Consider the following 22814-nt stretch of genomic DNA (forward strand, 5'->3'; position numbering starts at 1 on the left):
AAAACTGATATTAGTAAATTAACAAGTAAAATTAATAATTTAACAATTGATATTTGATAGGAATTGTCGCTTGCCTTCAAAATTAAACTAAAACTAACCTTAATGCAATATAGAGTCAACCCTAAGTCGACTCCCAAGGAAAGGTCTTAGTCTAATTAAAAGTTATCTATTAGAATAAATCACCCAAAGTTGTAAGAATTTAGTTACCTAATTATCTAAACTAATTACCTAATGTGCAAGTAAATAAAATGCTAAATAAAGTGAGTGAAATAAACTTTCCTTTTTACAAGAGCGGAACCCTAGAAATTCATTAATTTTGGACTCATTATCTTCTCATGATTAGGCTAAGTTAAGCTTCCCTTTCCTCTTGACTAAAACTGTCATAACTTAAGAAAATTATCCTAAGCCAATTAACCTAATTAGCTAACTTTTCTAGATCTTAGATTAAAGTTTCTAGTTCAATTAACCAATTGATGAAGAAATTAATCAAGTGAATCACTCAAAATTCTTCCCTAAGAGCCACGGCCAAGACAAGGAATCAAGTAACTATAAGATTATGTCAAGCTACTCAACAACTCAAGCATTAAAATCACAAGATTATACAATATTAATACATATAATTCACTAATTGAAAAAACACAATATTATGTGCCAAACAAAGAGTGACCAAATTCAATCATAGCTGTCTAAGGAAGAAATTAAATGAAATAATGCTCTCTCTCTTTACATCAACATCAAATTTAAATTAGAGTTTACAAGCTAAGATGATTAAACCCTAAATTAAGAAATCTAACCATCTAGTAAAAAGAGAAGAGCATAGGAAACAAAGAACTTAGCCAATTTGAAGCTCAAGACTCATCCTCCATCTTCATCTCTCTAAGATTCCACCAAAAAAATTAGCCAATCTTCATCATATTCAAGAACCCTAGTAATTGCTTGTGAAGGCCAAACTCTATAGCTCTTAAATGATGGAAATGAGTTTCAATCCTTGTGAAAGTGAGAGGGTTAGGATGAAATTGAGGAGAGGAGAAGAATTGTGTAAGTTTTATGGAGGTTTGGTGGCTGAAAATAGAGGTTAGGGTGCTGGAAATTGAAAAACAAAAGAGAGAAAAATGAAGAACACTATGAACAAATGAGAGAAAATGAAGGAGATGAATGAAATGAGTGTTGGATCTCCAATTAGGGCTGAATGGACGTGCATATCTTGTTTCCCATCATCTAAATGCTAATTAAAAAAGAAAAAGAAATTAAAATGAAAATGGAAGTCTTGTCACACTTGCAAGATGACACTCTCTTATTAGTTAGTAGATGATTTCAATGTGTACTTAATTTTTTAAGTGTCATCCACATCATTAAAGCTAATTTAATCTTCCAAAAATATCATAAATCACATGCAAATGCTTAGCCATTGACCTCAAAAAGTGTTGACTTCAATTGCCCAATTAATACACAAGTCACATGCCACATATATCACATAAATCACATAATTTAATCAAATAGCATGTGACATAATAAAATATAATTAATGTCCAGAATTAAATTCATAATTAGAAAGACTTGTACAAAATTATATAAAAATTTTTACATAAAAGTAAACCAAAAACTAGGTCAAATTAAGACACCTTAGAAAGTGTTGACTTTTTATTTAATTACTTTCAAATAAAATAAATTTTAAAAATATAATTTTACCACTAATCAACTGGACATAGAATGCACTTTGTCAATTTTTTTTCTACATTTTCTCAAAATTTTATTTCTTGGACCAAAATACCCCTAATGCAACAAACCTAAAAACTTTGGCAAAATTTCAAATCTAATGCAATGTGTGCACTTAAAGGTGATAAATTATTAATAAAAGGGTCTTAATTGACAAATAAAAGTGGGTAACAAATGTATTCTATCAATATTGGTATTTGTGATTGAACAAAAAAAGTCAAGACTTGTATGATTATATTGACATGTCAATTCATATAATTTATAACTCATATTAGTAGATTAACAAGTAAAGTAATAAAATTAATAACTAATGATTCTGTATAACAAGTAAGGGTTGGTGTTTTCACCGTTGAAATCATTTTCACTTTAATTCTTTGGATTGAACTAAAATTTTAAATTTTTTTAGGATCCACTAGTAATTAAGTCACATTCATAGTCCTCAATTTAAATTCTCCCAAAATAGAAACACTTCTCACCTTTCCCTATTTTTCCTTTCCTAGTTGCATAGGCAAAGGACTAATTAGTATTTCTAAAGGAATATATAAAATAAATGCATGTTTCATGAAGTTGCTAAGAAAATTTAAAGTATGAATATTTAATAGGAATAAATTTGACAATTTAATTATCAGATTTTTAGACAAGGTTAACGAACTATTTTAAGAATTTTTTTGATTTTGATGAAACATGTTGAAAATTACTTATAGGAAAAATGTGTATATATATATATAGGTCCTTATAGTTTCACTCACTTTTGACTTAGGTCCTTGCAATTTATTTTATTTTAATCAAGCCCTTATAATTTGATCTATTATATATGTTAACCCATGAAGGTTAAAATTAATAATAAATTATTAAATTTCACATAACAAAGATACCCTTGGAGTTTATAGAAAATTTAATTTAGAACTTTTAGTCAAAATCAAATAAAGAAAATTTGAATTAACACACTATTTGTATTTTTATTATTTTTTATAAATATTCTATATGTATACAAGAAATATATAGAGGACAATCTAATTATATAAATTTTTGAGTTATAAAAATTATGTTATTAATTCCAAAGTCATATAATTATTTGATATAACTATAAAAAATCTTAATTTTTTAAATAAAAAATTAAAGGATTTTAACTTTTAAGGATTAAAAAATTTAATTATCAAATTATAAGGGTTCAATTAAAATAAAATAAATTGTAGGGACCTAATTCAAATTTAGGTGAAACTCTATGGACTTGTAGATATATTTTTCATTACTTATAAATAAGATTAGATGAGTACTCTTCCTTGTTCCTATTATAAGACACCTTTGAGTATCTCACCAAAACCAAGGAGAGATGGTTAAGTCATTAACTATGTTTAAAAATATAATAAACTTCCAATTTTAACTTATTTAAAAGGAAAATTTTTGAATTTGTATTACATTACACACTCTCATAATTAATGAATTTAAATAGGAATAATATTGATAAAAATGAAATTAATACCTCATAGTGTACTTTATATTTTGGATAAAACACCATGGTAGAAAATGTCCTAAAATAAGTACATAAGGGAAGTATAATGGAAAAATGATAGTTAAGTCCTAAAAAAAAATTAATGATAGACCCCAACACATTTTTTAAAAAAAAATAGTCATAAATATTGATTGAAACAATTACAAATTTAATGAATTAAATATAACAATTGATATTTAAATTCTTAATATAATAATTAGTTTGCAATTCAAATTCTTATTTATATCTATTTAAATTTATATTTATAATTTATTTTATAAAAAAATTATAGGAAACCAAACTATTATTAATTTACCCTTATGGAATTTTATTGTTATTCTCTCAAGTATAATGCCTGATGTTGCGTTGCATCGTAAGCAACTTTGGCAACAAGCTGGCCAAAGGAGGAATAAAGCTTCGACAACAAGACTTGACTTGGCATCTAAAGTTGACTGTGGGGTCAATTTGTGTAACGACCAAAAAATTTTAATTTGAACAAAAATTTTTTTTAAGAAATATTTTATTAAAATTTTTTTTTGCAACTTTGATTTTATTTTATTTTAGATTATTGGAGAATTTTGGGTCTTTTTTTGTAATTTTGTTGGGTCCCTTTTTTGTATTTTTTTTTGGTGCTTTTCTTGAAATTTTCCCAAACTTCCTTATCTGATGGTTTTTTTCACGTGAAAGAGAGAAAAAAAACAGAGCATTCGCGTTTGTTCTTCACCGACCTTGAGTTCTCTCTTCTCATCACCTTCGAACTCCATCTCTTCACCTTTGGCTTGCTCTTCCTCTCATTGGTGGCTAAACCGGCGCGTCTTGGCAGCTAGAAGTGGCTCACTAGAATCTATTCTTCCTTTGCTATCATCTTTTGCTTATCCATCTTGGTAGAGTGTCCATGTGCATGTGCTTGTGTGTAGCTTCAATCCTTCTTGCTCTCTATCTACTGAACGTTTTATATAGGTGTATGATAAGCTAAATTTTTCTCTTTTTGTGGTCACGATTTCTAGTTTCCGTCTTCCTTATTTGAGTTGTAGAACAGAGCTTGCTTCCTTCACCAATCTCGACCATGTGCTGATCTTGAACTGTCAGTGCTGTACTGTAGTTTGAGGTAAATCATTGATCCTTTCTTCTCCTCGCTACACAACTCGTTCATTATTTTCCTCTTCGCTATTCATCCGTGTTTTTCTGGAGATGAGCTGAATTATTATTCTGTTTGGTGACTAACAAAGGAGGTGTAGACATGCATATTCAGCCTCAATTTATTTTCCTCTACTGCTAGGCACCATGTGTGATTGTAGAGAAAGCTCAATTTATAAATATATTTATATATGTGTGTGTATGTATGTATGTATGTATGATGATTTTGCCTCTTCCTCATGTAGAGCAGCTAGGTTGAATTCTTCCTCTGTCTTTTGGAGTAAGCAAAAAATTAAGAGAGTTTGACCATAAGATTTTCTAAGAATTCATATGAATGGGTAGCATTCCAAATCAATTTCTAGTAAAGTGTTTATAAATCTCATTCATTTAAATTTTACTATTATTCCTTTATAAATTGTACAAATACTCTTGTAATTCTATTTTTTTTCTAACAATTGTTTTATTATTGAAAATGCATTGATTTTACTGATTTATATTGCTGATAAGTAATAATTGAAATGAATATATGACAAATGGTATTGTTTTTCAAAAGTAGTTTAATTATTTAATTCTATGTTGATAATTTTTTTATGCAATTATTCGTATATGGAGGAAATGAAAATAAATTTGAGCAAAGAAAAATGATAGTTGAACAGTGTTTGAAAATGATAATTTTGATAATGCTTTCTTGCTCCATACACGTTTGGTTTTAATTAAGGGAGACTGAGTTCAAAACGCTGGTTGCTAATAGCAGTTCTGTTAGCCCTTGACGTGCCATGGTGCACCTAGTTAGCAGGGTACATTGGAGGTACTAACCCCGTGCGACGGCTAACGCTCGTAGAACGGAGGGATAGTTATTCGTGAGCATGATACTCACGCTTGTTTTTGTGGGCCTTGTGCCTATGCTTGATTCATGGCTTTCGCCGCGCTTGTTTCATGGCTCTCAGTCGCACTTGATTGGTTAGTTACTCCCATGAACTGTGTGTCCATGCTTGTTATTTGTTTCGATAAAGGACTCATAGATTTAAAGTAAGATTTTTATTTTTAGATTAGTTCTCCAAAAGCAATTTATCTAATTGCACCATTATTGAAAATTTTTATATTTTATGGGCAGTACAAATTTTACACACTTACATGAATCTGATAGCATTGTCTAATTTTACGATTACATTGTCGAGAATACTCATTATTTATTGTCAGCTAAAGTATATGTTTCATGATTTCATTAAATCATTTTGAATTAAATTTATTAGTTATTACCTTTATATATGTATATATGTATTTTAAATTATAATTTTCATTGGAACGCTAGTCACCAAAAGTTTCTTTGGTCTCAGATATTATAGCTGACCTACACCTTCAGTAGATCGTTGAGGGAACCTTTTGTTTTTTGAACAGAGGAAGCCTATCATGATTATTATTTTGGTAAACTATGTATTTTATTTTGTAATCATAGCTTAATCCACGTACACCATAGTTAGGTCTTATTCTTATTTAGTTACTATGTAAATTGCTGGGATAGGTTGTTGGCAGGTTCTGTTGTTCATGTGAAAATTTTGGAAGGTCTAAATTATAGGGGAGGCTCTGTCAAAATTTTTACAAAACATTAAAACTTTACAAACTTTATTACTATATTTAACTTATATATATCAATATTTTAGCTTAGTTCCTGATCAATCAAGGCTTACGGGATATAAGTTCATTTCATATTTCATGCCGATTACACCCTTAGTATTAGGGTGTGACAATTTTTATTTTCTTTTTTTTTTTGGAAAAAGGGGAACAATATATTTATTCATGGAAAATTGGCAATTGCGTGGAAAATTACATGACAAAAGTGTAGGAAAAAAAAGAGAGAATTGCAACAAGGTCCCACACAAAGAAATTAATTATTATAAGATTCATTGATAACTAAATTAAATTACATTGACAACATAATTCCTTATGTGGGACTTCAATGTAATTCTCTCAAAGAAAAAACAAGAGTAAAAGAAAGAAAGGAAATGAAAGGAAACCAAAGCGTAATGTTAGGTCCCACACCGAAGGTATTTGGGGAGAGTCCTGGCTATATAAGCAGGTGCGCTGTATGCCTTAGTAGGTTAACCTCTTTGGGAGAGAGTAATGGCCTCGTGATAAAGTGATATTAGAGTCAGGCCTAAGTTTGCCCAATTCGTGAGCCCCTATGGTGGGTTGCCCGTGACGGAAGCATCACGGATTGGCCGGGAGAGCTAATATTAGAGAGACTTAGGAAAGGTCTTGATTATATAAGTGAATGCATTGCATGCCCTAATGGGTTAATCTTTTGGAGAGAGAGTAATGGCCTCGTGACAGAGATTACTCTCTCCCCAAAAGGATTGTCCGAAGTTAGGGTCATTATTTGCTTTGGTGTAAAGGCAGGAGTTGGAAGAGAGGGATATTTATTGAAATCTTTCCATTCTCCTCCTTAACCCTTAGTTGGCATTGCTCAAGGGGTTGAGCTATATCTTGGGGATTAGCATGGAAAGGTAAATTTCTCAATTACACGTATAGACGACAACAAGGTGGTACTTGGTTTGGAGTTCATGCAAAAGGTAAAAGCCTTTATCATGTCATATCATAATATATTTTGCACCCTCAGGGGAGGAATTGTTCACATGATACCAACTTTAAGAGATCAGTTTGTTCATATATCAACCATGCAAGTATTAAAGGAGGATAGCATTTCAAGAAGGCCAGGAACATCTCATCTCATTGGGAGATGAATCATAAGAGGACCAAGAAGAAGAAGGATCCTTGCAAGAGAAATCCCAAGTACATGAATCTGTTAAGTCTCACATCAAAGGGACTTGGGGAGGGTCTTGGCTATATAAGTGGGTGCACTACATACCCTAATAAGCTAGCTTTTTGGGAAGAAAGTAATGGCCCCATGACAAAGCAGTATCAGAGCCAGACTTGAGTTTGCCTAGTCGGTAGGCCACCAGTGACGGGGTGTCACGAATTGGTCTAGGGAGCTATTAGGTCTCACATCGGAGGGATTTGAGGAGGGTTTTGGCTATATAAGCGGGTGTGTTGCACACCCTGATGAGCTAACTTTTTAAGGAGAGAATAATGGTCTCGTGACAATAACCTATGTTATATTTTTAACAAATCATATTTCTTTGCTTACCCTTGCTCATAATCCATATCCCAAATGTAACATAGGATTTATATAAAATAAAATATTCATAAATCACAATAGTTCAAGTCCTTACAAATTTCATGTAACATATAATTTTTAGCGATGACTATCTTACAATTTTTCTTTTTTTACAATAACTTTGTCACCACTAATTATATACATTTAGCAGCAACTATTATTGCGCCATAGATAGAATTAATAACAAATGCTCTCACAACCATTATTTATCGCTACTAAAAGTCAATTTTTTTAGTGTACTGTCACTATTGAAAGTCATTTTTATGTACGTAGGTAACACAAGTTTATTTGGCCCAAATAAACTCAATAAAAAATTATACTCCCAAACTTGAATTTAAAATTTTTCAAATTTATTTTAGTTTGAATTACTAGCTATATTAGAACCTTGTTTTTTAATAAATGGTCTATTACAGCCTTTGATTTTTTTGACTAAATAATTAAATAATTTTGTGAAAATCAAGTCATCGTAAAAATGGTAATCAAAATTCATTTTTGGCGCGTTAGAGTAATAAGCAGCTTCTCCCATAGCATAATTGGTCACCAGAAGTCAAAAAGTTTAATAATATAAAAGGAGAATTACGATAAAGTCCTAGAATCAAAAGTTATGGCAGTAAGTCCTGGACAAAAGTTTTAAAAAATTAAATTGTCAATATTGATCCAAACAGTTATAAACAAGAATTTCAATAGCAAATTGAAAGTTATATTTAGAATTTTAATGTCTTCTTTATAGATAGAATTCCTGAATTCATGACTATCTAAATTAATATTTAGAATTTATTTTTTAAAAAATTTTATTGGAGACCTAACTGTCATAAATTTATTATTTTAAGATTTTAATATCATTCACTCTAATTTGTGCATGTTACGTCATGTGCCAATGGTTATGTGTGTAGCCTTTGGTTCAATAATCAAGAAAAGTTTGTGTAGACTTTCGGTCAATAATCAAGAAAAGTTTATGTGTAGACTTTCGTTCAATAATCAAGAAAAGTTCAGCTAATCATTTTGATCAGCCAAAAACTTAAGAAACAATTAAGAAATTGGGATTTCATGAATTAAATTATTATTAAATGAATCTTAATTAATTAATATATTTATATGTAGAGATACATTCATATGATGAGTATATGGGAAAATAAAGGTGGTTGAAATCCAAGGCAAGGAAGTGAGCAAAACCAGAAAGATGATCATGCAAGAGTTGAATAAAGTTAATAGAAAATTTCCATGTGTGTTGCTCCAACACTTTATTTAAAACCAGAGATGACTGTTTTACCCACACACAAAAATTCAGAGACGATTGTTACTTGTCTTCGGGTATGAACCAATGTATAATAAAAGCGAAGGCAAAATAGGTCAACGTTAAGATCAATGAATCTAAGAGGTAGTTTGGTTTTTGCTTCCATTTCTTGTTTTTTAAAATTGTTTTGCAACACAGTTTTTAAAATTGATTTTCAAAACAAAACAAAATGAAAACCTGTTGTATAATAATAACTTAAAAATAATTTAGAATTAAAAAATAAATAGATAGTGATGGTTATAAGCAGTTAATGGTACGTGGTGACTTATGATAGAAACTAGTTAAGGTAATTATAATTTCATATAATCAATCAAATGTGGTGTATTTTGAAAATAAGAAAAATAAAGTGAAAACAACATGAAATTGTTTATTTTTTAAAAAAATTAAAATTTTAGAAAAAATTAAATTGAAAACAATTACCCAAATAAGTTTATAAATTTTACTATTTTAAAAATAAAAACCAATTTTTTTTTAAAAAAATAGACCTTAAATTGTTTATTTATTTGTTGCTTCCGTTTGTTTTTTTTTTTTTTTGGGTTTATATTAATATGTTAGAATATTCTAGTACATGCATGGCACAAAGTTCTTGTCTGTTTTGCAGTACGATGGAAGTGGGAGGACCAAAAGGAATCCTTATATAATTTGATGTTTAACAAGACTTGAGAGAGATAATATTAAAAGACTCATCATAAGTCAAGTAAATTCATATACTTTCATTTTTATCCATCCAATGTTTAGTCTCACCTTAATAGGGGTAAAAAGATGCGTGTTGCAGTATTATATTACTTAAAATTTTTTAGTTTTTCATGATAAAAAGTGAAATCAGATCTCCAAAAATGAAATAATTATTACAATTTAAGTATTCGGCCTAATTTTAATAAGCCCAAAAGCTTAAGGTGTTAGTATCCATTTGGTTATATCAACTTTTTTAATATGTCAGAAATAATTACTAAATTATTTCTTTTATTTTTTTCTTTTTTCCTTTATTTTGTGAACTTATCTATCGTAAAAAAAGAAAATTGTGACGACAAAATAAAAATGCATAGCAGCCATTGATCGGAATATCAAGACTAATTATCATTTAATGTGCTCTCTTCTCCCATCTTATGTTTCAACCACAGGTAGCTTCTCCAACCCACTTCACATGTCCCTCTATATATCCTCTCACTCTCCTCGCTTTCTCTCCATCACACTCTCACTGGAATCTTAATCTCCGGCCAACTCTCCTTCTCCTCTTATCTTCAGCTTCACTGTCTTCTCCTTCAATCTTCAAACTAGATCTACTACTTCTCCTTCCATCTTCAGCTTCTTCGAGTTCCAATTTCTGCTCCGTCTTCTAGATCGCTATCGTTCTCTAACTTCCCAGTCCTGCTTGTGCTCTTAGTCACTCGTACTCGTCGTCGTGCTCTGGTTCGTCCCCTTATTTCCAGTTTATTATTGTTTTTCTTCAGTTCCAGCGAGTGGGTGTTAATGTGTGTGTGTGGGGAGCTCACTTCTCCTACCTTCACTCCCACTTCCTTTGACGATGCATGCGTTCACACTCCCACTTCTCGTCTCATGATCAGTCTGGAGGTGCTGATCAATCTCCCATTTTCTTGATCGCTGTCACCCTTTCAATTTTTATTTCTTCTTATTCCCTCCTTCCTTCATTTCTTGTTTCTTTTTCCCTCTATTTCTCATTTTGTACAGAGTGTTGTTATGCAACATCAGCTGCTAAAAATCCTTTCAAGGCCAACATGACGAGTCTCCCTCAGCCTGGTGGTAGTGACTTCAGAAAGTTCGACAGTCTTCCTTCTCTGAACGATCCAAGAATTGGTAATTCACTATTTTCTCTTTGCCCTTATTCCTTCCCACCATTTAAATATTTTTTATTTTCTCAACACACCAAAATAAATAAAAAATTACACACACACACACACATTCATTTCATTTAAATCTTTGGTAAGACTCCATATTCTTATCTTCAAGTTATTCAGTTTTGTATGTCTTCAATTTTTGATTACATTTATCCTAAAAGCAATTATATCTTAATTTAAATGACTAAAATTGTTTGTGACAGAGCTTTTGCATTGTGATTTATTCATCTTCTGTGACAAAAAAATATATTCTTGGTTTGGGAATAGGTGAAATCAGAAAAAACTAAAGTTAGCAAGAATGTCCTCTCATATGTATCATTAAAATTATGTGAAGACAATCTTGTTCAGCTTTAAATGCCTGCTAGTCATCTCGAACAACTTTGAGATGGAGATCGGGTATATACTAGCAATTGTTTTTTTTTTTTTACAAATAAATAGCACTATTTTTTGTGAGTTTAGGTACCTCACCAAACTTCTAGATATCTTGCATATCAAACATTGAACAAGTGATTCATATTGCATGAATATTACTTAGCTTTATCATCTTCAAATAGTTTCAAGACTTCAAGACTTTTTTCTAACTTCTTTCCCTCACAAAATCTCTTCTTCTTTTTCCTTTGCGACGAGAGAATTAATTTTAAGATTAAATTATTTAGTTATTTAATTGACATACACACACTTTATATTTCTACCTCTTGATGAATTTTAAATGTCTAATAGTCGTATTCAGCAGCTTTGGAGTAGACATCACAGATGTATCATTTTTCCTATCACTAGTGCAAAATAGTATTTTAACTACATAATTATGGCTTCCTCTGTGTAAAGAACAGTAATAATAATAGATTTAATGGCTCTTATGTAAATATGATAGAAAAGTTAGTTATTATGGCTTCTAGTGTAAAATGCACCATAAGCCATAATGCATTTTTTTTAGCCGTCAACTATGGCTTCTAGTGTAAAATAGATCAGAAGCTATAGTTGCATGTTTTTTTTTTTTTTTTGTAGCCATGAACTATGGCTACTAGTGTAAAATAAACCAGAAGCTAGCCATAATGCATGTACCTTTTTTTTTTATTATTCATATATTATGGCTTCTTGCTCGAAATGTATCGGAAGCCATAATGCATGTACTTTCAAATCTCACTTTTCCCTCCAATACAAGCTACTTTAATTATTCTCCAAAACTCTCTACTTCCTCGAAAATATAATCAGCTCTCCCGCATATTAGTTTTCATTTTTTTATTTGAAAAACATATATAAAATAAATTTTAATAAATAATCTTTTCGTTAAAATATAACAAAAATTTTAAATTTTTTTATTATCAATAAATTATAAGAAAATAAAAATTATTACCATAATTTTTTATGTTTTATTATAAATAAATTTTGATTATGTTACTAAACTAAAGTTTTAATTTCATTATAAAGTATAGTCCGAAGATTCCATAAACGATAATTTTCAAAACCCTAATTTATATAAAATACATTTTAAAATAAAATATATTACTCAAAATATTTTTTTCAAATTTTAAATGAAATATATATTTAAATAATTTTTAAAATATTCTTTAAATAAATTATAAACTATTTTTATAAAATATAATTATTTGAAGAAAAGTATAATATTTTTGAAATATATTATTCTTAAAATATTTTTATATTTATTTTAATATTAATTGAGATTAAAATATATGTTAATATTTCAAAATAATTTTAAGATTATATTAAGTAATATTCCAATGACTCCATAAATAAATTTTTTTATATTAAACATATGAAAATATAATTTTCCAAAATCCAATTTATATAAAATACTTTTTAAAATAAAATATATTACTTAAAAATTTTTAAATAATTAACAGATAATTCAAATAAATTTATAACTATTGTAATATAAGTTTAATAAATTACAGTTATATTAAATTATGTATTCAAGTCCGTGTACAGACCACACTCCATAATTCAAGAAAATATTTTTTTTAAAGCTTTAAGTGATTTATATTCACATACTTTTTAAAATATTCCTTAAATAAATTATAAATTATTTTTTATGAAATATAATTATTTTAATAAAAATATAATATTTTTAACATATATTTTTCTTAAAATTATTGTATATTTATTTTAAGATTAATTGTAATTAAAATAAAATCTATATAATCATACAATTATGGTGTCTGGTCCGCTTATGAACCAGACTTCATAATAATAATTCTTGAAATATGGAATCTGGTCCTTCTGAGTGGTAGACGCCATTTTGATTTTTTTTAAAAAAAATCAGAAATAATGTTAAAAGATGTAAAAATTCAATATTTTCTATAAAAATTATTCAATAAACAATAAAATATTATTAACAAATTTTTTATTAAACTTAATCAAATATGGATTAAATTTTTTTGACGAAATAATTTTTTTATAATTTAGATAACTATATTCATTTAAAATTGTATTTTAAATTAATATGTATTATGTTGTGTGATTCCCTCTCTCTTCTGTAGCCTTTTCTCTATTGTTATTGACTATTGTGCTAGCTTGTTGTGACTTGTGACAATATTTAAAAAAACAAAACTAACAGAGGACACTGTGGAGTTTGGTCAAGAGAGACAACATACTTCATAAATATGTATGAACAATTATGGAGTCTGGTCTCTTTCGATGCCAGACGCCATATGTCCCCTCAGCTTGTCATTTCAGCATTCTAGTTCTCTTTTCAGCATTCTCCCTTATCGAGTTCTCTTCCTCTTTAGTCTTTCAGCGTTCTCCCTCACAGATTCTCTTACCCTTTAGTCTTTTATTGCTTCTCTCTCTCACTGGCTCACAGCTCATCACTTCTAGGCATTCTCTCTTACTGGCTCACAGTGTTCTCTTCCTCTCCACTTGCTGTCTTTCTCCCAGAGCGCTTGTTCTCGAACCGTTCTATCTTTCTCACACCGTTCACAGCTCACTTCGCTCGGGCCAATAGCTCACAATTCACTTCTCCTTCTCGTCTAGCTCGTGGTTCACTTGAGCTCATTTACAGCTTCTCTTCAAATAGTAAGTCCCCATTCCTTCTCATTTAGCACATTGAAAAACAAAAAGAGTATGAACATTTAGCTCATATATAGACATGTTTGTATGCACACCCATACTCTGCCACTTTTAAATTCCTGGCGTGGTGGACCCTATGGTGGACCCTCTGGACTTGCATAGTAGAAAAGTTTAACCTTATTTGACATTAGAACCACCAAGCTCTTAAATTAAGAAAAAGAAAACACTTGTAGTGGACCCTGTGGTGGCAAACAAATTATTTAAATTTTAAAAATAAATGATTTGCAGCCCATTTATTTTTTTAAAATTATTTTGAATGGATAATTAATTTATTTTTTACATATTGGTAGAGTGCTGGTAGAGAAGCTTGTAGCCATTAGAAATTTCATGTGACATATAATTAGGCACAAATATGGTCAAATAGCAGGTTAATTTCTAAAGAACCTGTCTTTATAAACTATTACGTATAAACTATTATGCTGCCAGTTTTTCTTTAACCTTAAGTGACAAAAAGATGTATTGACTATTGTATTGATATTGAAATTAGGTAATTATAGACTATAGTTGGATAAATTCTCTTTGAACAAGTGATGAATATGAAAGTAAGGTGAACCAATTTTTAGCATTTGCAAAAAACGATGTTCCTAATAATAATGGGTTGTTCTATTATTTTTGTGTCAGTGTTTAAATGGGTTGCAATTAAGTGTTGTGAAAATAAATAATCACCTAATTTGTTTTAGGGAAGGAAGAGCACCCATGCTATGTTAGGGAGGTGTAGAGAGGCATTGGTTTTAGAGCATATTTTAGATCACCATCATCGTCTCGCTAAGGATCCAAAGATATTCCAAAAGAACAAGTGCAGATCATTATAGAAGAAGATATGAATAATTGTAAAAATGAAAGTAAGTTAGAAGTGATGCAATTACAACAATCTTTCTAAGAGAAGATGATGGAAATGCAATCAATGATGAAGACTTTTAATTTAATGTAGATGTAATCTCTTTCACAACAACCTCTTATACCGGCAAGCTTTGAAGGTAGTAATCATTCAAAGCAAGGGATGTCATGTATAATTTATTTGGAGGATCCTAAGAGATGTATAGTTGCATATGGGAAAGTATATCACAATGCAACAACAATCCACCATCAAAAGATACAAGATAACCAGGTGAACGTAGTACTTGAAGATGTTGTTGATAGTAATGCCTTGGTGCCATTCCCCATGATGAAATCAATACAATTGAAGAAATTCAACATTGTCTCATTATTTAGGTGAGAAGTCTAGTCCAACAGGGTACTAGTGAGGTATGAAAAGTCTTATAGTTTTCTATATTTCTTAATTAACATGATATATATTAATAATTGCTTATTATAATTTATTAGGATATTATGCAATCAATGGAATCTATAGGTTCAAATCCCCCATAAGCCAATAGTCCAATTATCCAACTAAAAGAAGAAGCCTTGAAATGATTAAGTTATGTGACAATCGACATGGAAGAGCTATATGAATGAGATTTGAGTAATGATTTTAAAATAAGAATAAGCAATAAGGATGTTTTGGATCTCATTGCTTTTGAATAATTGAACTTATCAATAATTCAATTTTTTATGGTATAAATGTTTTTTTATTTTAATACTTAATATTTTTATTTTGTTAGTAATATATTTGTTTTAATCAAAGGTACCTGCACAACTTTTGTAAAACCTACAACAGCAATCAACATTATGGGTTCTTTAGCCTATATTTTATTTAACCCAATATGTGCACAATAAATGAGAGAATATCTTATATTGAAACGAGGATTATACAAGAAGACAAATCATGTTGGTTTGCACCTTTTATTGAAGGGTATTTAATTTCTAATTCACCTATCATTTTATAAAAATTTTACTTAATGATGTGATATTAATATAAACTCATATATTGTAAAAATTATTAGATGCTTCTTGTCATTTACCTATAAGAAAAGACTATATATTGATCTTGTTCTTTAAGAAAGGAAGTTCGTAGAGATACCACAGAAGTAACTGAATCGTAAGTTTTACTTTTGAATATCTTTATTTTATGATATTATAAGCATATGTTATTTTTTTCTCACAAATATTTGATAAATAGAGCTTTGAAGATGTATTTTAAGTTAGGAAGGGAAAAAGAAAGGCAAAAAATTTTTTGACTATGTTTGGGTGCATTTAATAGTAAATATTTTAAATTTATTCACTCATTAAAATAATTATATTATTGATTATATCAATTTAATTGTTCTCATTTTGTGAATATTCAGTTCAAGACAACTCAGAAGCAAAGAGTGTGGCTAGTATATAATGATATACATGTTAGAAATAATTACAAGTGGTATTGTGAAATCATTTATAAGGTAATAATAATTTATCAATTGTGATTTTGTTAAAGATGTATAATTTTACTTGAATTATTTTCTCGTATATACTTTTCTTTTTTAATTTATATCACTTTAATACTTCAGAGAAATATTCTAAATAAGAGCTAAGACATGTTTGTAATATTTGGTCACAAATTTTATTAGAATTTGTTGGATTTGTATAGATATATAGCCTTTTATGTGTGAACTTTATATTGGTAGAATTGGATACTATAAAATTACAGGGTTGTAAAAAAGGGTATAGATTTCATAATTCACACTTAAAAACTTATAATTTTATAGTATTCAATTCTACCAGTATAGAATTTACACAAAAAGCTATATACCTACATAAATTTAGCAAATTCTAACAAAGCTTATGACCAAACATTTTGAACATATCTTTGCTCTTGTTTAGAATATTTATCCAAAGTATTGAACTGTTATAAATTAAAAAAGTATATTTAAGAAAATAATTCAAGTAAAATTCTACATCTTTAACTAAAACATGATTGATAAAATATTATTACCTCATGAAATGATTTCACAATACCACTTGTGATGATATCTAACATGTATATCATTACATAGTAGCCATACTCTTTGCTTTCAGATTGTCTTAGACACTGAATATTCACAAAATGAGAATGATCAAATTCATATAATGAATAATATAATTATTTTGATGAGTGAATAAATTTGAAATACTTACTATTAAACTCATTCAAACCTAGTTCAAAATCTTTTTTGCCTTTCTTACCCCCTCCTAACTTAAAATACATTTTCAAGGTTCTAGTTATCAAATATTTGTGAGAAAAAAAATAATATGTGCTTATATATCTCAAAACAAAAATATCAAAAAAAGTAAAACTTATAATTAAATTACTTCTTTTATATCTCTATGAACTTTCTTTCATAAAGAACAAAACCAATATATAGTCTTTTCTTGTAGGTAGATAACATGAAGCATCCAATGATTTTCACAATATATGAGTTATATTAATATCACATCATTAAGTAATTTTTCATAAAATGATAAGTGAATTAAAAATTAAATACCCTTCAATAAAAGGTGTGGACTAGCATGACTTGTCTTCTTGTATAATCATCATTCTAATATTAGATGTTCTTTCATTCATTGTGTACATATTGTGCTAAATAAAATATGAGCTCAAGAACCCATTATATTAATTGTTGTTGTAGGTTTTTCATAAGTTATGTAGGTGCTTTTGATAAAAACAAATATGTTAGTAACAAAATAAAAACCATAAGCATTGAATTAAAAAAATTAAACACTTACACTAGAAAAAATTAAATTATTGATAAATCCGATCATTCAAAAGCAATAAGATCCAAAATATCCTTCTTGCTTATTCTTAATTTAAAGTCTTGCCCCACAATTTCTGGACTCAAATCCCATTTAGACAGCTCTTCCATATTGATTGTCACATAATTTAATCGTTTTAAGGCTTCTTCTTTTCTTGGTTGGATAATTAGAATATTGGCCTATAGGAGATTTGAACATAAAGATTCATTTAATTGTATAATATCCTAATAAATTATAATAAATAATTAAAAATATATACCATGTTAATTGAGAAATATAGAAAACTATAAGACTTTTCATACCTTAATAGGAACCTGTTGGATTAAACTTCTCACCCAAAGAATAAGACAATGTTGGACTTCTCCAATTGTATTAATTTCATCATGAGGAACGATACTAAGGCATTCCTATCAATAACATCTTCAACCACTACCTTCACCTGGTTATCTTGTATCTTTTGATGGCAGATTGTTGTTGCAATGTGACATACCTTCTCATATGCAAACAACACATCTCTTAGGATCCTCCAAATAAAGTATACATGGCATGGCACCTCTTGCTTTGAAAGATTACTACCTTCAAAGCTTGCTAGTATAAGAGGTTGTTGCGTAAGAGACAGCATTTGCATTAAATTAAAAGCCTTATTTTCAACAAGACAATGTTACATAATCTGTTAAAGCATTGATGTTATTTTATTTTACTTTTGTTTTATATTTGATGAAGAAATTATGGAAATTATTATTAACAAAACTTTGTCAAGCATTGAAATAAAAAAATCATGATATATTGAATGTTGTATGCTTAACATCTACAATAAAATTATTTATGTAAAAGTTAAGAGGTTATGGTTAAGATGTTCTTCTACAAAAAAAATATTTTTTTAATAATCAAGCTATTAAAATTTATTATATGAATGGTTTTTACTCTAATATAATTCAATCTCATCTACATAATATTTTGTGACAATTGAACATCATTATTATGTTAATATATTTATTTACTATGATTATTAATTAAAAGAATTAAATACTAAATTCAATAAAAAAAATAACACAGCTTATTACATTAAATAGAACTTTATATTCGAAAGAGCACTATGAAGAAGATTGAATCTACTACAAAACCCGATGAAAATATGAAGAGGGTGAGGGTTGGTTTTTGGTCGACAAGGAGAATGAGATAGTTTAAGTGAGAATATTTGAGACTCAACAATCCTCCGCACCTTTGCTGAGATGAGGGTCGATCTGGATCATCTCGATTAAATCTGGACAATCCAGATTTGAAGGTTTTAATTTTTATTTTATCATAAAATTTATAAAAATTGTAAAAAAAAAAATCAATAAATTCATTCAACCAATCTTGACGACACAAATTTAATCCTTATAATATGAATTTTATTAAAATAATTTAATCAATCTACTTGACTAGCAATCTGGGCATATCAAATTTAATGTGGATAGTCTAAATTTAATATTAATTTTTTTTGTCATTATTATAAATTGTCATTCTAAATATACTCTAGACAGTGCATATTTAAAATTTTTTAATTGTAAGTTTTATTTAAAAAATATTTTTGAAAATGTATATTTTTAAAGTGTACATCTAAATAGTCAGTTTTACAAAAATTCTGCACTGCCCATGTGTAAGGGAAATCTCACTACCACAATCCTCGCAAGTTATACATTTGGGAGACACAAGTTCCTCAAACACCACATCCATTGCATCTGGGATTAAATTAGGAGAGAATATCATCCCAATTCCCTGACACATAGGAGAGTACTTTTAATACAACCCAACATATACATGCATAAATAGGGTGGGTACAATTTCAAACCGACACCATACAATCTCAGACGGAAGTCAAATATCTCAACTGCTTTTCACAACGTATGATCCTTGAAACAAAATAACTGTTATACCAGCATATACATATGGTTGTATTTTTGGGACAAACCATATTGAGCTTGGAAGAATGATATTAGAGGGAGAAAGAGCATGATGAAGATGAACGAAGCTACTAGAGAACACAATAAAGATGAAGCTACTACAGAACACCATGGAGATAGGACAATAAAATTAAAATTGTGAAATATTTTTAAAACTCAAATCACAAGAAATATAAAAAAAAATAAGAAAATAAAACAAAAGTGTTTACAACCCAAAGATTTAAGCGAATTGGATTGAAAGGACAAACGAAGAACAACGGCGCAGATTATTAGGACAAAAGCAAATCATATGTATATATATGTGTATCCAAAACAAAGCACTGTATGGACTGCTTGATTAAATCTGGAGTCCAAGTTTAAAAGTTTTAGTTTTTATTTTATTATAAAATTATTAAAAAATTTTATATAATTCAATAAATTTGTTCAATCAATCTAGATAATATAAATTTAATCTTAATAATACGAATTTCAATTAAAAAATTTACCCAATTTGCTTGATTAGCATTTTGGGCAGCTAATATTTAATATAAATTATCTAAATTAAACTAAATTTTTTTTAATAATTCTTATAAATTGACATTTTAGATATACTTTGAACACTGCATAATTAAAATTTTTAAATTGCAATTTTTTAAAAAATATTTTTTGAAACATATATGTTAAAAATATTTTCTGTTTTGAAGATACCTTGATATTTAATTTATAAAAATGTACATTGTCCATGTGCAAAGGAAAAAACCTCTATTTACATATGCGGTGTAATTAAATTCCAACAAGTTCAATAATACAATTCATATCACATGCAGCATTTGTTATAAGTGCGTTGGAAAAAATCAACTACTTTTCTTTCATTTTCATTCTTAATTCTTCCCAACAAAAAATCTACGGACTCTCTTGACTGCTGCATCTGCAATCGGCTGGGGACGGGGTTTCTAAGACCAAGAGAATCAAAAAAGAGTTTAGGGTTGCTCAGGAGTTTTAAACAATAAAATTAGAAGAGAATTACAATTAGGTCTCATACAAAAAAATTAATTACTATAAAATTTATTGACAACTAAATTAAATTACATTGTATTGACAACTGATTGTGTTATCAATATAGTTTAATTTAGTTGTCAATGAACCTTATAGTAATTAATTTTATTATGTAAAATTTTAATGTAATTCTCCCTAAAATTAAAATAGTGAAATATTTTCAAAACCCAAATCACAAGAAATATAAAAAAAACTAAGAAAATAAAAACAAAAGGGTTTACAAGCCAAAAATTTAAACGGATTGGATCAAAAGGAAAAACGAAGAACAACGGCAGAGATTATTAGGACAGAAACAAAAATACATAAAATACATATATCCAAAACAGAGCACTATTAACCAAAAAACAGGAAAAAAAAATTCTGGAAAAAGAGAAATAGTGATATGAAATATGAACCTTTTTTGGTCTGGAGAAGATTCCAACTGGTATGTGCTTGAAAATCGAAGGAAGCATCTAGAATTACAAAACATAAGCAGCTCAAAGATGGGAATTAAAAAAGTTGAAACTGCTCAAAGAGTATAAAAATCAAAGAAGCTAGTGATACCCTGATGGAGCAACAAGGGCGACGGAATATGCGGCAAGCTGCGACGGTGACGGAAGGTAGGCTTAGGTCGGACGGCGACGGAGGGTCAGGCTGCCGAATCGGCGTCGGACTCACCCTGCAAAACCAGATCTCGTGGAAGCTGAAGCGGCGGCGGCGACAAGCCGTGACTTCGAAGACTGACGGTGGTGCGTTGACAGATGAAGACGACGGCGGTGGTTGTCGCTCTTCACGAGCTATGAGATGAGGAAGAGAGAGGGAGATCTGAGATTTTTACGAGGGGAAGGTAGATCTGAGATTTTGAAGGGAGGGATTGTGAGGATTGTGGCGGTCGAAACAGATAGGTGGGGAGGGTCTTTGGCTTATTTAAATAAAATAACAAAATAATCATAGGAATAATTAATTTACAGGTCTTTCATTTTCCACAGTATTAATTTAAAGGGCTGGTCCACGTGTAGAAAAAGTTTTGTTTGTTTGTTTATTTGTTGCTTCTGTTTGTTTTTTATTTTTATTAATATATTGAAACACTCTCGTACATACACGGTAGAGAGTTATTGTCCGTTTTTGTAGTAACATGGAACTAGAAGGGTGAAAAGGAATCCTTCCTTAACAGGACTTGAGAGAGATAATATTAATAGACTCATTATAGGTTAAGTAAATTCATTGAAGATATTTTTTTGGCCTGAAAAATTATTGAAGATTTGAGTAAAACAAAGTTCATCATAATGATAACTTAATCATAAATGAATACAAAATCTTCTTAATTTTAAATATTTATTAAAAAATTTAAAATTTTCATTAATCACTCTTATAAGATAACAAAATGCCTATATTCTTAAATATGAAAAGAGTTAAAATACTTCATAATTTTAAACATAGGATGTAATTCCCAACGTACTGTACTCCATTTTTTTCTATCATGACATCTTCATGTAAGATAGACATCGTCATGTGAACCAATACTTTTTTTTTGTTTTTAATATGCAAGTCTGGCCAAGAACAGTAAAAAGAAGACCCAGAACTGATTACAAAATGGTTCCTTAGCAGTCACATGCCAACTTCAGGACCTCATTATTTTCTTATGTCCAGTCCCTACGAAATACCAAAGATAGAAAAACGAAAATCTCTTCGTTTAAAGTGTGGATGCTGCCAAACAAAAAAACATTGGAAGTATGGATGGGCTCCAAAGTTATTAAAGTTGGGAGTAAAATTTCACCCCAAAAAAAAAAGTCAGGAATGAAAAAGAAGGCATGCGCGTGTTTGGTCAGAAGTCGAAATTTCGCTTTTTATATGAAAAATGGATCGTACAAATTGAAACTGCTTACATTTTTATACTAATATAACTCAACTTTTTACTTTTAGAAAGTATGGTTATGTTTTTTGAGTAAAGAAATGCATTCATAATTAAAACAAGATTACATTAAATAATATATATTCTATTAAATTACTCTCATCATCCATCACCTGATAGAGGTGAGGTTCTGTAAAATTCCAATTGTATGTTTGGATTTGCATTTAAAATTAATTAATTATATGGAAACCATGTTTTAGTAAAAATTACCCAAATACCTATGTTACATATTAAAATTAATTATGAATTTAAAATTATATTTTTTTAATATCCAAATACCTCTTCTCAATCAATTATGAACGAAAAAAATATGATTTGTAAAATAATTTATATAAGTTTTGGATAAATTTTAAAAATGTATAATAGAAAAATTGAATTAAAAAGTAGGTAGTATATAACCTTGGTTTTGAGTTCATAATTAATTTTGACATGTATGGAGGTGTTAGAATATTTTTAAGAAAATCATGATTTTGAGTTTATAATTAATTTTGGCATGTATAATGGATGTTTGGATATTTTTTAAAAAACATGGTTTGG

General features: G+C 28.9%; 1 long non-coding RNA gene across 4 annotated transcripts; it reads right to left on the reverse strand.

Moving 5' to 3' along the window:
• Window positions 1–10042: 10042 nt before the first annotated feature.
• Window positions 10043–21251, reverse strand: LOC129286730 (uncharacterized). 4 transcript variants are annotated; one of them, XR_008587505.1, is made up of 4 exons: window positions 20930–21251; window positions 20782–20838; window positions 13283–13717; window positions 10043–10610 (listed from the first exon to the last, which is right to left on the reverse strand). It is a non-coding gene; the product is annotated as an uncharacterized LOC129286730 (long non-coding RNA). The 4 variants fall into 4 exon arrangements; XR_008587506.1 differs by lacking the exons at window positions 10043–10610; window positions 13283–13717 and adding an exon at window positions 18270–18669; XR_008587508.1 differs by lacking the exons at window positions 10043–10610; window positions 13283–13717 and adding an exon at window positions 18993–19166.
• Between the last annotated feature and the right edge of the window lie 1563 nt (window positions 21252–22814).

Source organism: Prosopis cineraria, unplaced genomic scaffold (assembly GCF_029017545.1).
Source record: "Prosopis cineraria cultivar Desert tree isolate PC_DT_omini unplaced genomic scaffold, ASM2901754v1 PC11, whole genome shotgun sequence".
NCBI classification, from domain to species: Eukaryota; Viridiplantae; Streptophyta; class Magnoliopsida; order Fabales; family Fabaceae; genus Prosopis; species Prosopis cineraria.